The 17,198-nt window shown below is 43.3% G+C and overlaps 1 protein-coding gene across 3 annotated transcripts in view; it reads left to right on the forward strand.

The window, feature by feature from the left end:
- The window catches only part of Mapre3 (microtubule associated protein RP/EB family member 3), a 60,587-nt gene that overhangs the window by 5,586 nt on the left and 37,803 nt on the right, over window positions 1–17,198 (forward strand). The window contains exon 2 of one of the 3 annotated variants that reach the window (XM_029564467.1): window positions 13,144–13,229. The exons of the other annotated variants lie outside the window; for them this stretch is intronic. The gene's annotated coding sequence lies outside the window, so the exon portion shown is untranslated. The remainder of the gene's footprint in view (window positions 1–13,143; window positions 13,230–17,198) is intronic. 3 annotated transcript variants of the gene reach the window in all.

Genomic DNA, 17,198 nt, shown 5'->3' on the forward strand with positions numbered 1-17,198 from the left:
TGGGTATTTGTGTATTGCCTACATGTAGGTAAGTGCACCCGTGTCATGCAATGCCTGCAGAGGACAGAAGAAGCTGTTGGATCCCCTAGAACTGGAGTTACAGACAGTTGTTAGCTACCATGTGGGTGCCGGGATCTGAACCTGGGTCTTCTGCAAGAACAGCCAGTGTCCTTAACCTCTGAGCCATCTCTCCAGCCCCCCAATGTAACTTTTATGTAGGTCCTGTGAGCCATAAAAACTTCCTATCCCTATCCTTAGGAAACTGAGTCAGTCAGGCCTCTGGAAGCAGGTAGATCTGAGTCCAAATCGCAGTCCCTCTCCTTCCTGGCTATGTGACAGTGGGCAGGTTATATAACTGCTGAATGTCAAGTTTTCTCATCTGTAAGCCTGGATAGTGGCTGTCTGTTTCACAGGGCTGTTAGAAGGAACAGATGAGCAAAGTGTGCATGTGCCAGCTTGATAACAGGTAGCAATCATTTTATATTTATCAATATCAAAAATTTAAAAATAATGTTTTCAAAGTTTATCATGACACATCCATCCTGAACTAGTTCAGTAACCTCCATTCCTCAGGATCCTTCTCAATGTGTTTCACACACACACACACACACACACACACACACAAAGGTTTGTCCTGTAAAGACCTGGGACTCACAGTATTATTTCAACTGCCAAAATTGGAGAGAATGTATATGAAATGGCCCTTTGTCTCCATGTATTCAGCTGATCTGGTTATCTGGAAGAATGGCCAGGCATGAGCCATTGACTATAGCAGAACACAGACTTGGTGTATTGGGGTAGTTAGTTCTCTACTGGGAGGTCAGTCTGGGGAGTGATTTGAAGTAGACAAGCTGCCAAGTGCTGCTTGTGAGTAAAGTTTAGTGGCCTTTGTTTACTTTCTCTGCTGTTACAGGTGTGCTTTGAACCACTGACTATACTCAGATTGGCTTCTGTATCATGAGATAAAGAGGGAAGGGAGGGTCTAGAGAGATGGCTCAGCGGTTAAGAGCACTGACTGCTCTTGCAGAGGACCTGAGTTTGATTCCCAGCACCCGCATGGTGGCTACAAGCTGTCCTTAACTCCAGTTCCAGGGGAATCCGAAGCGCTCATCTGATCTCCACAGCATTGCGCTACATGGTGCACTCACATACATGCAGGCAATACACTCATACACGTAAAATAATAAAATAAAATATTATAACAACAACAAAAAAAAGAGGGATCTGGGCGTGGTGGCGCACGCCTTTAATCCCAGCACTTGGGAGGCAGGTGGATCTCTGTGAGTTCAAGGCCAGCCTGGTCTACATAGTGAGTTCCAGGCCAGCTGGGGCTACAGGGAAACTACAATAATGTTTACCTCTGTGAGTGGGATTTGGGGAAGGGAAAAAGAGACTCAAAGGGAGCTTTTAACTTCATATGTTTCAAAAATATTTGACCTGTTAGAAGACACATGTATGTGTTTGTATTTTAGTGAAGACCAAATAGAGTTGATAGTGGACATTGCTCAATAAATACATTTTAATATAAAAAATTGCATTTACTCTACTTGGAGCCTTCAGAGGTGGAACAGATAGAGTTGGATGGCTGGCTTCCTTTCTTCTGGCAGACCAAGCCAATTTCCAAACTAGGCTCTTAAGTGAGGGGACGACCCTCTAAAGTGACTGCTTCCCTACAGCCCAGGCAATTCAGTCAAACACCTACCTTACCACTTTCCTCATTTATTATCTTTTTTAGAGTAATCCCCTCTTCTTGACTAAAGCAATCATCACTTTCCTAATAAGCTAATTTAATTTCAGCTATCGGCAGAAGTGGCCCATATAACCTTTATGAAAAAAAAAAATCTATGAGCTGGGCATGATGGAACACACCAGGACTCTCAGCCCCCAGGAGGCTGAGGCAAGAGAATTAACAGTTCAGGGCCAACCTGGGCTACATAGTGAGATCATTACTCAAATAATAACAACAGTAATAATAAAAAATGCACTTCTTATATCAAAGAGCTTGAAGATTAAGAGGTACATTCTAACGGTAGCTACAATCTAGATCATGGTCTGGCACACCTTTTACAATATGATTTATTAACAGCTTCTATTATAAGTGACTGATAGCACATACAAGGTGCCCTTACATACATGCAGGCAAAACACTCATACATATAAAATAAGTAAATCTTTTTTTTTTTTTTTTGTCTTTTTGAGACAGGGTCTCCCTGTAGCCCCAGTTGTCCTGGAACTCACTATACAGACCAGACTGGCCTTGAACTCACAGAAATCTGCCTGCCTTTGCCTCCCGAGTGCTGGGATTAAAGGCGTGTGCCACCATGCCCGGCAGTAAATCTTTTTTTTTTTTCTTTAAAAAAAAAAAAAAGGTATTGCTGGGCTTGGTGGCATATGCTTCTGTTCCAGCACTCGAGAGGCAGAAGCAGGCAGATCTTCGGGCCAGCCCAGTGAATTCCAGGCCAGCTGGGGCTACAAGGAGACTGTCTCAAAACCAAAAAAAAAAAGACTGGTAAACTGTGACAAAAATCACTAAACAATATTGAGTTTTTAATTTTGTCAAATTAAAACATTGGTCAGTTGTCTTTTTCAGTCATATGTCCTGTTGATTATGGATGACACACCTATCAGTTGAGTATGAGCTTTGAATGCTTACTCAGGAATAGGATGGGTCATGCTGAGTAATCTACATTCTACCACCCAGTCTTCCCTTTGGCCAAGAATACAAATCCACATGACAGTTGGCCAAGGCTGGTTAGGCATCCTGTGGCCAAGGATGGATTTTCCCCAAGGTAGAGTTGGTTGCCACTCTAGCCCACGCACTAGACCTTGTTTTCACTAGCGCCATGCCCTACCAAATTGGCTAAGCTATTAGATGTTGTTACCCAATTTCTTATCATAACATCAGTGTTCTGAGTTCTAGATACTTCATTTGCCTCAAGTAAATAAGGACTTAGCCCATCCGAAATGTTTTGACTCTATGCAAAATGTTTTTTTCATGAAATGATTTCCTATATATAGGCGATACATACTATTTGTATGATATGTTTAAAATAACTGAGCAAGAAGCATGACTCCAGATCTGCCTAGTAGTTTTGACTATATGTACCAAAAGCCTTAAAAAGACATATGTCTTTGACTATAAATTGCCATTCTCAAACTATTTAGTAAACCAAAGGTGTATTTAAAAATACTTGGATATCTGGGGCTGGAGAGATGGCTCAGCACTTAAGAACATTGGCTGCTCTTGCAGAGGACCTGGGTTCAGTTCCCAACATCTACATGGTGACTAACAGCTGTCCATAATTCCAGTTCTAGGAAATCCAGTGGCCTCTTCTGGCCTCCATGGATATTGCATGCACAAGTGCACTAATATGCATGCAGAATACTCATATACATAAAAATAAATTTTTAAAAAAATATTTGAACATAGGGCTAGAGAAATGGCTCAGCAGTTAAGAGCACTGGCTGCTCTTGCACAGGACCTGGGTTTGATTCCCAGCACCTACATGGCAGCTAACAACCATCTGTAACTCCAGTTCCTGGGAATCCAGTAACCTCCTCTGACCTCCACAGGTATTGCCTGCATGGGTGCACTTATACACATGCAGGCAATACACTCATACACATAAAATCATAATAATAAATAAAAATATTTTTAAATGTTTAAATACTTGGGTATGGATTTTTATCAAATACAGCATCATATAAGACCAGATATTTCAAACAACCTAAAGGATTAGATGCTGGAAATTGTTCAGGTCACAGAGATAAAATGCTGCATAGGCATTAAAAAGCATTTGTATAAGCTGGGTGTAGTGATATACACCTTTAATAACAGTGTTTGTGAGGGAGAGGCAGGCAGATCTGAATCTAGCCTGGTCTATATAGCAAGTTCTAGACCAGCTGAGGCTACAGGGAGAACTTGTCTCAAAAAACAAAAGCAAACAACATTTGTATGATAACATTTATTGAAGCCAAGCATAGTGGTACATACCTGTAATCCTAGCACTCAAGAGGCTAAGGCAGGAAGATTGGAGTGCAAGGCCAGCCTGTGCTGTACATCCAAGACCATTTCTCAACAACAACAAAAAGTACTTATTGACATGAGAACTTTTTGCATGACCAATGGAAAAAAAAAAAAACAGGATGTGAAATAGTAGTATGTCAGTGATGCCATCTTTATTAATAAAATAAAAAAGATACTAGAAAAGCATACGCCAGTTATAAATAATTGTCATTGAGTTGCTTTTAATGCTTTTGGTGTTTTCTGAGCTTTTCTGCATTAAATATCAGTAACTATTACTTTTTTTTTGGTTTTTTTGAGACAGGATTTCCCTGGAGCCTCAGTTGGCCTGGAACTCGTAGACCAAGCTGGCCTTGATCTTACAGAGATCTGTCTGCCTCTGGCTCCTGCATGCTGGGACTAAAGGCATGTGCCACCTCACCTGGCTGACTTTATTACATTTTAAACTCATGACATAAAGATTTCATGTAGTAGAGAAATCTCTAGGAAAAATCACAAGGTGTTTATAGTTTTTCATTTGTTTTGAGATAGGGTCTCATGTGTCCCAGGCTGGCTTTGAATTCCCTATGTAGTGGAGGATGCCCCTAAACTTCTGATCCTTCTGTGCCCCATCCAGTGCTGAGAACACAGCCATGTGCCACTATGCCTAGTTTTATGATGTTCTCGGGATTGAGCCAAGGACTTTGTATATGCTAGGCAAATACTCAGTCAATTGAGCCCCAGCTTGATATTTAGTGTTTTAATGGCTGTTTGGTTTCACTGACACCACTATTAATTTATACTTCTGAGAGCTGTTTCTTTAGATAGTCTCCTATTTTTCCTTTGAGAAAGCGTAGTATGTGTCTTGAGCATGTTATATGAATGTCTTTAAAACAGAACCAAGCATCTCCAGAGTCCATCTACAAAGGAAGCAATCTCTCTTGATGCAAATAAGATGTTTAAAAAACTATGACAAGAAAGTGAGTATTAAGATAGCCTTATTTGCCACTTTTGTTGCTTAAGTTTATCAGATGGCATAGCCCAGGACTATGTTTTAGGTGGCCTACGTTTCTCCTATGCCTTTTCAGATTCTCTGGATTGCCAGATTTTCTGGTCTGTAGGGGCATTCCTGGAGGCTGTACCTCATGTTGGGTGTATGTTACCATGTAAACTGCTTTCAGAGTCTGTGCTCAGGCCTGTACAGCCTCTCTTTTCTCTACCCTTGGTTACATTCCATTTGGCCGTCAGTTCAGGGGCCTCTTTGTCTTCCAGGGACAGACATGGTTGTCTAGGTTAGGCTTTGACCACTGGCAGAGTCTGCCCAACTCTGAACACTGGGGAGCATCTGGCTCTCTCTGAGGATCCAGGCCATGGAGTTGAGGGACATATGGCCTGTCATACAGCTTGGCCTATGCTGCAATAAATGTTTGCTAAGCAGGATCTGTGTCATCTTCTGAGTGGTTCTGACTACCCAAACACTTGTCCCAGATGGGGTAGTTGCAAGCCGTGCTGCCTGGAATTATTAGGCAACCAGTCTGTATTTGTCTGGCTAGAGAGGCTCTACCACCAAGTGATTGTTGGACAAGCAGTCATCTTATCTTGAGGGCTTTGTTGTTCTCCTCACCTTGTAACATGATATAATATCCTACTCACCTTGTGGTGGTGTTTTCTGACTGGTAAGAAATGAAATCTTAGCTCCTTTTGAATCAGCAAGATCATAGTTGGGACCGATGTGTGTGTTGCCATGTGCAAGTGGCAGGTCTTGGACCACTGGATGAAATTCAATGTTCCTTCCTAGATGAGGAGTATTGTGCTGAGGGCTTCTCTCCAGTGGTATAAGATGTACCTTGTAGCCAGACTTTCCTGCAGCACCAGATTCTTGGCCGCTAGCCAGCTCTCATCCTCTTCCTTATTGCCATTTGTCAAGGACTGATTTAGTCACTGATTTTAGATTGGTAGAGTTCACAGCTGAAAGCTCCCACTTTGGGAATCCTATTAACACCCTTAAGTGACAGGACCACTGCTAAGTACAGAGATGTGTTATGTTGGCCCCAAAATAGCAAGATACAGTATTTTGAGGCAATTGGATAAAGTTTGTATTTCCCAGAAAGTATAGTTTCCAGGTGTATAGGTTATTCTCACAAATGTGCATATTGTCTTCACAAGGCCTCATTATAAATATATAGTCAACAAGTTTGCCACACATATGATTGTTATATATTAATGGTGATCCAACCAACTTTCAGTTAGAGTTTGGCATTACAGTGATTTTGAAGAGGTCAACACATATTTAATAGCACAAGGGAAAAGGAGTTACAGCCTTCATATCTGTGAGACATCTATGAGTTTACCTAACCACATATTTTTTTTTAAATCTAAAAAATTGTAGAAAGTTCCAAAAAGCAATGCAAAACTTGAATTTGCCATGTGCTGGGAGTACTGTGCTGCATCCACGTGGAATGATGTGTAGTCGTTGCATTAGGTATTATAAGTAATCTTCTTGTGTTCCCCTAGATCACCCACTTTGACCCTGACCCTGATTTAAAGTTAAGGGAGGGCTGGGAGTGGTGGCGCACGCCTTTAGCCCCAGCACTTAGGAGGCAGAGGCAGGCAGTCAGATCTCTGTGAGTTCAAGGCCAGCCTGGTCTAGATAGCAAGTTCCAGGCCAGCTGGGGCTACAGGGAGACTCTGTCTCAAAAAGACCCCCCCCCCAAAAAAAAAGAGTTAAGGGAGAATATGCTCAGGCTATGTGAAGATACTATGCCATTTTTCAGGAAAGCTGAGCACAAGAGGATTTTATTATCTATGGGGGATCCTGGAACCAATTCCCCATGAGTACCAAGGGACAGTGGTATTCAGAGAAAAATAGTTCTGTGCAAGGGAGAAAGGAGACAGAAAGGAACCATCTTTAAGGCACCAGAGAGAAGGTGACTTCACAGGGGGAAGGCTGTTTTCTTGCTGAGACTGGTAGGAAAAGAAGATGGCTCTTTCTACCCAATAAGTAAAATTCAGGGGACTTCACAGGGGGAAGGCTGTTTTCTTGCTGAGACTGGTAGGAAAAGAAGATGGCTCTTTCTACCCAATAAGTAAAATTCAGGGGAGATCACTGGCTTCCTGCTAAAGATGTCCTTCACATCTTCTGAAATAGCAAAGGTCAGTTGCTGAGAAGGATTGAGGGGGATGGTGGTGGGAGATTGAGGTCTTGAAGGTCTGAATTAACCACAGTGAGGATTTAGCCTGGGCATTTGGAGATGAATAAAAGTCTTATTGTTCAGGAACGAGGCCTCAGTTGGGCGTATGAATTCATAATAGGCCAGGTCTCCAAGCTGGCCTGGAGAAGCAGCAGGGGAAGGGGGCACCAGGACTGGGCTTATGTGCCATGCTCAGGGCAAGGTTTCTGTGAAGCAGCTGGCCCTAAGGCCAGAGGTGGAAGGAAGGGCTACAGATCTAAGCCAAGCTAGCTACCCACCAGAAAGAGGGGGCAGAGTAATTAAAGACCTCAGTGAGAACAGAAAACAGGTTTGGAATGAGGGATGAGCCTTGAGGTTAGAGAGAGAGGAAGGTCTTTATTGGAGTTTTACAATCTGGCTGAAGCTGGTTTTACCTTTGTTTTCCTCATGGCCATGTATAACCAGTCACTTTTTTTTTTTTTTTTTTTTTTTTGGTCTTTTTGAGACAGGTAGTCCCAGCTGGCCTGGCACTCACTATGTAGACCAGGCCAGTCTCAAACTCACAGAGATCTGCCTGCTTCTGCCTCCTGAGTGCTGGGATTAAAGGCAAGTGTCACCACACGCCCAGCTGTAACGAGTCACATTTTAAACTGATAGCTACAATCTCAAGAGAAGAACTCGGACTTTGGGGTGTAGCAGGATTGCTTTGAGACCAGTGAAGGAGATATGGAAATGGAGGAGGACCATAGAGTCTGGCTTTATAGTGTTGGAAGTGGGGGAGCCTCAGCTTGTCAGCTGATAGTTCCTGTGGTCCCAACTTGTCACCACTGCAGTGGCACCCAGCCACTAGCCCTTATCTGTCTACACCTAGCACCTAGTATTTAAACCTGAGGCACTGAGCTTCCCCAGGCTCGAAAGTTGATAGTCGTATCTTAGACATGCAGTTGTGTGGGTTGGATTGTTTACAGCTCTCTGCCCCCATGCCCTCCTGAACCATTCTTTCTAGTCTTGGTCAGTAAAGGACTACTCGACCTCTAAGAGTGAAGGGGGACCATCTCTGTGTCCTCAAGACAGATGTAACTCTTTGCTAGAAGTGCAGTTTTGTGGGTGGTGTGTAGGTTCAGCCCTCACCCACTCTTTATGGTCTGGGTGCTTTGTGCAGTGCGTAAACTATACAACTGTACATAGCAATGCTGTTTTCTCGACCATTTTCAAACTTGGCTTAAGGCCTTTGCCTCCACAGTCCCCTCTGCCCTGACATCCTCCAAGATCATCTATGTTGACCCTGACCCTGACAGACACCCTTGCTTGTGGCCTTTATTTCCCCTGGGAGACTCAAATTACCCTCATGCTGTACAGCTGAAGCCATGTGCACAGCTATTGATACAAAGCAGTCATGGGACTGATGGCTGGGGACAGATAGGGTGGAACCAAGAGGGAAGTCAGGTACAAGTGTTAGTGTGGGGAGCTGGAAAAGCAGGACTGTAGCTTTCCTGAGCCTTAAACTAAACCTAACCCTTGCCTGGACATTGTGTAAATGCCCTGTCAAGAAAGCCAGGGCCTAAGCGGTAGTCTGGCTCCCAGCCAGTCCCTTAAGGAAGGAATAAACAGCTCTGAGCAGGCCTCAAGCCAGATAAGGTGGAACCTGAGGTGCATTGTTTTGGGTGAAGAATTAAACGGGGTCTTTGTAAACATAGCCTCCCTTTTCTCTTCTTCCCCTTTTACTAGTCAGCCCAGGAGAGAATAATTGGTCCTTGGCCCATAATTAGGTAAAATGAAGAAGTGCACTACAGCTGACAGGCTGCAGTTCAGTAAAGAACTTTGAACAAATCATAGCTCCTTGATCTTAATTTCTTTTTCTGTGACATGGGGGGTGTCAAGGTATGTGGTTCCCTCTACATGCAACATTCTTTTCTGGCCATTTTCAACTAATTCTCCTTAGCCTCATATATCTTGACCCAACAGTCACTCCATCAGCAAAGTATTCTGTGACTTGCACCCCATTTCTGCTCTTGGTTATGTCCCCTGTGTTAGTTAGCTTTCGGTCATTGTGACAGAATACCTGAGAAAATCAACTTATACGGAGAAATATTTATTTGGGTCATAGTTTCAGGAGTTTCTGTCCATGGTCAACTGGCTTCATTGCTTTGCGCCTGTGGCAAGACAGAACATTGTGGCAGGGAGCATGTATGTGATAAAGCAAAGTTGCTTACCTTGTGGTGGCCATGAAGAAAAAAGAGAAGGAAGTGCAGGACAAAGACTGTTAACCCAGTAAGTACATACCCTCAATGACCTACCTTTCTTCCACCAGTCCCCACCTCCTAAGGGTTCCATCACCTATAGGCTAAAAACCAAGCCTTTCAGGCATGGGACTTTGGAAGACATTCCAGATCCAAACTAGAGTAGCCTCTAGAGCAGGTTTTCTGACTTTTGTGGATCACAGTCATTAATAGGCTGAGAGCAGTTTGTTGAGTTATAGCATTTTAAAAATGACCAGACCAATGGCTGGGGATATATACTCAATTGGTAGAATGCTTGCATATCATGTATGAAGACCTGTGTTCCATCCCCAGCACCACATCAACTAGTGGTGCATGCTTGTAATCCCAACACTCAGGAAATGGAGAGGCAGGAGGATCAGAAGTTCAAGGTCATCTTTGACTATGTAATGAGCTTGAGGCCAGCCTGTGTTGCATCTGACCCCCCAAAATAGAACAGTTCAGGGTGCTGGAGAGATGGCTCAGCAGTTAAGAACACTGGTTGTTCTTGCAGAAGACCCGGGTTTGAATCCCAGCACCCGTACGGCAGCTAACAGCTGTCCATAACTCCAGTTCCAAGGGATCTGACAGCTTCTTCTGTCCTCCGCAGGCATTGCATGACACAGGTGCACTTACCCACATGCAGGCAATACACGCATACACATAAAATAAAAATAATAAATAAAATTAAAAAAAGAACAGTTCAGAAAATTACAAAGTGAATTGCTCATAATAAGGGTAGGAATTCACAATAAGGATAGTGAAATGTGCTTTATTAATACCTATTTCTATGCATGTGTTAGTTTGTGTATATATTTAGTTATAAATATTTTTATAAATAAATTGAAGACCTCTGCTTTAAAAAATTCTATCCTGCCAAGTGTGGTGGTGCACGCCTTTGATCCCAGCAGCACTTGGGAGGCAGAGGCAGGCAGATCTCTGTGAGTTGGAGGTCTACATAGTGAGTTCCAGGCCTGCCTCAAAATAATAAAAAAATAATAATAATAAACAAAAATTCTATCCTCGGGGCTGGAGAGATGGCTCAGCAGTTAAGAGCACTGACTGCTCTTGCAGAGGACCTAGGTTCGATTCCCAGCACCCACATGGTGGCTACGAATCCGTCCTTAACTCCAGTTCCAGGGGAATCCGAAGCCCTTTTCTGACCTCTGTGGTATTACATGACACGGGTGCACTCACATACATACATGCAGGCAATACATTCATACACATAAAATAATAAAGAAAATATTTTTAAAATTCTATCCTTGTATTTGTCCTCTGTAGTATTTAATGTGTTACAGCAACAACTTATAATTATCCATACTTAGGGATTTATCCATAGCTAACAGGTTCCTTGAGGCAAGGACCAGAACTGACTAACTTTTCCACATAAGGCCTGATAGTAATTTGGATGAGTCCTTATTTTATTTTATTATTGTGTGTGTATGTGTATACATGTGTATGAGTATATGTGCACCTCTCCACTTGACTTTTTACTTGTGTGCTAGGGATTCAAACTCAGGTCCTCATGCTCGCACAGCAAGATACTCTTGCCCACTGAGCATCTCCCCAGCCCCGATGATAGTTTGGATTAACACATTGTTCCTGACTTGATTTCTGAGGTATGCTCAGTTGATAATCCTTGAAATGTGCTCTGTTCTATGAAATGTTCCTGGAATGAGTAGACAGTGACTGCAGTGATTAACTGAGAAGCCCTCATGTGTGTCCATAATGGACAGTACTACTAGAAAGAACTGTTGTTTGGCACTAGAAAGATGCGAGCAGGGCTGCTGTAGGTAGGAGGCAAACTAGCAAACACTGAGCACCATCAGCTCTACGTTCTCCCTGAGCAGCAGCTACCCTTCCTCTTGTTGGGGTCCTGGGATCTGAGGCATTCCTCCAGTGGCCACCAAGCCTGCAGCTTTTCCTCCAGATCTCTCTCTCTCTCTCTCTCTCTCTCTCCCTCTCTCTCTCTCTCTCTCTCTCTCTCTCTCAACTTTTGTACTACTAGTCTCACTATTCAGCCTGATAATGTTACATCCATGGGTCTGTTTTTTCAGGAATTTAAGGGAAAAAAAGATTATTCTCCAAATCAGTCTACTCCTGCCCATATTTTCAGAGAAGCTTTCAAGAACAGTGTGTGTTTAATACCATCAGTATATAGGAATCACCCCAGGCCCACTTTTTAGATAACAAATATCATTCAAAATTACCTTTAAAGTGAAAACAGCTCAGAGATGCATAAGGCAGAAAGTGGGAATCCTCTATAACCTTGTCCCCCAAAGAATCACTGACACTATTTCGTTGAATGTTTCCTTTTTCTACACACACTATGTTTAAAAAAAAAACTTGGGATCTTAACAATTTTTCATTTATAGAAAAATAGAGAGAGATAGAAAAGAGCAAATGAAAGAACTAAAACCACTCACACTGGGCACATGATGCCTGTAATCCCAACACTTGAGAGGCTGAGACAGGAGAATTATGAGTTTGAGGCCAGCCCGAGCTACATAGAAAGACCCTGTATCAAAAACATACCCTGTTTGTGTATGTGAGTGTCTCTGTGTGTATGTGTGCATTTGTGTATTATGTATGTGTGCATATGTGTATATATATATGTGTGTTTGTATATGTGTGTATGCCTGTGTGTGTATCTGTGTGTGTGTGTGTGTGTGTGTGTTCTGTAGATGCAGCTGCAAGGCCCTCCAGGTGAGTAACCCCAGGCCCCTCCATACAGACCACTTGCCACTGTGCTATTTAGTTCAGTGAACATGAGATGCATTTCTTGTAGCCTTGCATATGTCCTCTAACTAAATTAGAATTGTCTCCATCTAAAGTTTCCAGCAATTATATTCCACACCCAGTGCAAGAATCCCATGGAAAGCACTGCCCATTGCCCCACATAGCACTGGTGTTGTCCCCAGGAGCATTATTTCCAAAACATTGAAATAAAATATCAGGGAGCTTTGTTCTGAACTCACCCTGGGAGATGCCTTCACTGTGCTAGCTGAAGAGCTAAAAACAAGGGCAGTCAACGACTTGCTCTGCCTTAGCTAGACTTACCTACTCAGTAATCAGGGGAAAGGAGTAGTCGGGACATCATTGGATCCTGAATTCTTTGTTTTCTTTTAGCCTGGGTATCGGTTGCTTAGTTTCAGTTAGATATGCTTCAGCTTTGAGAGAGGTTGTTAAGACATGCGCTGCAGCAATGCCTTTAGTCCCAGCACTCAGGAGGCAGAGGCAGGCAGATCTGTGAGTTCGAGGCCAGCCTGGTCTGTATAGTGAGTTCCAGGCCAGCTGGGCCTACAGGGAGACCCTGTCTCAAAAATACCACACAAAAAAGGCATGTGCTGCTTGTATTAGTTACTTTTCTGTTGCTGTGATAGAAACACTGACCGAAGCAATTTATAGAAGAAAGAATTTATTTGAGCTTACGGTTCCAGGGGAATTACAGTCCATCATGGCAAGGAGGCATGGTGGCTGGAGGTGGCTGGAGCAGGAGCAGCAGAAGCTAAGCTCTCACCCCACCAGACCAGTGTCAGCCTCAGCCCGCATAGCCAGAGAAAGCTCTGCAGAGCCAGAAAACAAAGAGGGTCTCTTCAGCTTTGAGGGTCCAAGTAATAGGAGATAAAATCCGTGTAATGGTTTTCTGTTGCTCCTGTAACAAGTTACCAATTTAGTGGCTTATAACAACACGTTTCTCATCTCATAGCTCTGGAAGTTGGAAGTCCAAAATCTTTGTCAGTGGGTGTAATGGACTGAATGGTGCCTCTCAAATTGTCCTAAACCCCAGAACTTGTGAGTATTGCTTTATATGACAAAAAAATGAATATTGCTTTATATGCTAAAAGGTAAAGTTAAAGATCTTGAGCCTGGATTATCTTGGTAGGCCCTAAACACAGTCACATGTATCATTATAGTATATTGGATGTAACACAGAATGTGCAAGACCCTGGGTTCTATAGATACACACACACACACACACACACACACACACACACAGAGAGAGAGAGAGAGAGAGAGAGAGAGAGAGAGAGAGAGAGAACCTTGTTTGTACATGTTTCTTTATAAAAGGGAGATAGGATTTTGAGAGAGGAGGGACTGTGACCCACAGAGGCAGAGATTGGAGTAGTGTGTCTGTAAGCTGAGGGATGCCTGAACCCCTCAGAAGCCAAAAGAGAAGCCAGAAGCAGGTCCCCAGGGCCTTGAGAGGGAGTGTATCTGGGCCAACACTTTGATTTGAGGCTTCTGGCCTCTGGAACAGTGAGGGAATAAACTTCTGTTGTTTTAGCTGCCTAACTTGTAACAATTTGTTGTAGCAGCCATAGGACACTGGCTCAGGAGGTCAAAGTCTAGGTGTTGGCAGGGCATTTCTTCTGGAGGCCGTAGGTGAAAGCCTGTTTCCTTGCCCTCCTAGGCGTGTGGTGCTGAGTCACTCTGCTTCTGTCCTCACCCTCCCTGAACCCCCAGCTTTCCTCTTACAAGGACCCTGTTGATCTTACCTGGATAATCCACAAAATCTCCCCATCCCCAGGTGCTTGACTTCATCACATCTTCAAAGTCCCTTTTGCCATTTGAGGTAACATTTCATAGGTTCCCACAATAGGGCATGGGTATTCTGGGGGCCTACCACAATCAACAGTCCTAAAAGGTGTGGGTAGGAAATTTGGGTCTGCTCACCGTATCTCAGAATGTTCCCACTAGAAACTATTCCTCAAAGCTTGAGAAAGGCGGAGTCAAGGAAAATACTAGGAGTATGGGTGGACTGCATTACTGTCCTAGGTTCCTTCAGGCATAAAATAGAAGGACCTAGATCCACAGTGGTAAAAAGGTGAGGGTGTGGGGCCTGTGAGATGACTCAGTAGGTGGAGGCACTTGCACACAGACCTGACAACCTGAGTTCAGTCCCCAGAGTCTGTAAGGTGGCCGGAAAGAACCAACTCCCAAGAGTTGTCTTTTGATCTCCACACCGCATGTGCACTCACACACACTAAATAAAATAAATAAATGGATATATAGATAATTGAGGGTGTGAAGTGACCTAGCCTAGATGAAGTGTGCCCTTGAAGTTTTTGAGGTGATAATGAAGCAGAAGGATGTCCTCTCCATCACTGCCTTTGGTGCTTACCAGGCAGACTAAGCTGAAGGTCTTTGTTTGGCCCAGTAAGGACATTTTGTGCAGCCTCCAGTTATAAATCTGGTAGCTATGGAGATGTAGGCCACTGGAGGTATGTCACAGGATGTACACAGAGTATGCAGGCTAGAGTTTATAGACAGGTCTTTTGTTATGGAAGAGTTGTAGGCTATATGGCAGGTGCAGAGGCTCCTGCTGTAAAAGAGGGGAAATAGCCCTAGGGGTGTTGGTCAGAGAGGAGGGTGAAAGACTGAAGAGCCTCCGTGTGAAGAGCTTCCACCTAAAGGGAAGACAGCATGGGGACAAGTGATCCATAATATTGCTGTTGAAGGCAGATGGAATTATTTGAGGCAATTTGAAAATATATCAAAACCATCAAAAGCAGAGTCCCCATTCTGTTTCTGCCTGTCTTTCCAGCTTGGAAAATAATGATTTGTTTCTTCAGAAGTAAATAAAACTTCTTCCTTGGAGAGGATGAGAAGGCATTCATTATTAATGTTTATTTTCACATTTACAGATAAAAGGTATGCTGACTTCAAAGAGGTATATTGGGACTGGGAAAGAATTCTTGACATTCAAATATCTGTCTACTAGAAAACACTCATGCCTATTTTGAAAAAAGTTTCTCATGGTTAAATATGAAGTTGAGAATTTCAAAAGGCAATTTGACAACCAATAAAAGGATGAATGAAGACTCTATTGACAGAAATGTTCAGGCTCCTAAGCACCCACACTCATGTCTAGAACAAGGTATTAGACAAGGGTAGCCACATGCAGCCACATCCAGCATGTTTGGGAATCAGTGAGAAGTTCTGGCAGATGTCTCAGAAGCATACCAGAAAACCATGGGTTTACTTTTTCACAGGCTTACTCATTTTTAGACAGGGCCTCACTCTGTAGCTCTGACTGTCCTGGAACTTGCTATGTAGACCAAGCTGGCCTTGAACTCACAGAGATCTACCTGCCTCTGCCTCTCGAGTGCTGGGACTAAAAGCACCTGGCTCACAAGCTTGCTCTTATTTCCTCTCCTCTTTCATAACAAAGGTTTGAGACTCAAATCAATGAATTTCACTTTTAAAAGGAGCTTGTTGAATACTTTCTGTAGTTTAGAACACAAAGTGCAAGATCAAGAATACCAAAAAAACTCATCCTCCCAGAAGCCCTTTTGTATAGACAACACTATCATTTGACCTCTTAGGCAAGTGGGCTGCTTGAAGCCAAGTTCTAGCTCTCAATGCTGTAGTTTTTAACTCTCTCTCTCTCTCTCTCTCATATATATACACACACACACACATATATATATATATTTCTGTCTCTATCATCTCATTTAGGTTGACCTAGAACTTACTTTGTAGCTAAGAATGACCTTCAACTTCTGATCCTCCTGCTTGCACTTCCCTCCCTAGTGCTGGGATTACAGGAACACATCACTACACCCTGTTTATGAAGTGCAGATCAAACCCAGAGCTTCATGCATGCCAGGCAAGCACTCTTCCATCATCCCTAGCCCTCAGGATGTATCACTTTACTTACTGGCCTGAGCAGCCACAATAATGTACCAGTGTCGTTCTGGACCAGTTTCCTGACTTGGTGGAAGATGGGGCTCCTTGATGACTTTTAAATCCTGCCATCTCAGCATTTTGTGATGGTATGAGATATCTACCTTCCTCTGGAGTTTTTAAAATTAATATATCTGGGTCAGGTGTGGTGGCACATGCCTTTAATCCCAGCACTCAAGAGGCAGAGGCAGGCAGATCTCTGTGAGTTTGAGGCCAGCCTGGTCTACATAGTGAGTTCCAGACAGCTGGGGCTATAGGAAGACCTTGTCTCAAAAAGACCAAAAAATATATATATCTGATTATCAAGAAAGAGCAGTACATACATTTACCTACTTTAGAAATGTTGACAGAAGAAACCAATCGGCTAATAGCTATGACCCCTTTTTGACTTGTTTTTTTTGGCTTCCATATAAAGGAATGTCAGCACATTCCTTTATTTTTACTCCCCACATTTCATTTATCCCATCACAACATTCTGAAATCCAAGATAGAAGATTGAGGCTTCCAGAGAGGAAGGAAAACCACAATGTAAAAAGTCATACAGTGACTCAGCTTCTTACTGGTCAAGCCACTGTCTGGTCAGCAGTGACAGGAGCAGGGCCAGTAGCCGGGAGACTTTGTGCTCTCTGGAGCTGGGCTTCTTGAACATAGCCCTGCCACTGACTCACCAGGAAAGCCTGTGAGAAATGCAGCCCTAAGTCCTAGCCCACATCTGTCCTCTGGGGCTGGCCCTGGAACCCGCCTTAGTAATAGTCCAGTCCATTCATCACCACCCTAAGTTCTGAGGCCCTCTACCCTCAGAAAGTTTCCTTTGAGGTCAATCTTGACCCAAACCCCAAAAGGATCCTGATGTTCCTTAGCAGAAAAAGACCTTGGTCTTTCATATCTCCTTGACCCAGGAGAGAACTGTGTGCTGGCTCAGTACCATTTGCAGGAAAATCCTGGGTTTATTCCTCATTGGCACTCAGCTCCCTCATAAACAGCTTGTGAGCCCAGCATTTTATGTGCCAAATTGATAGAGAAGCCACATCTTGAGATGTAACCATCTTCACCACCTACATTGCATGATGACAT

The sequence above is a fragment of the Nannospalax galili genome, unplaced genomic scaffold (assembly GCF_000622305.1).
Source record: "Nannospalax galili isolate Female #2095 unplaced genomic scaffold, S.galili_v1.0 scaffold517, whole genome shotgun sequence".
NCBI classification, from domain to species: domain Eukaryota; kingdom Metazoa; phylum Chordata; class Mammalia; order Rodentia; family Spalacidae; genus Nannospalax; species Nannospalax galili.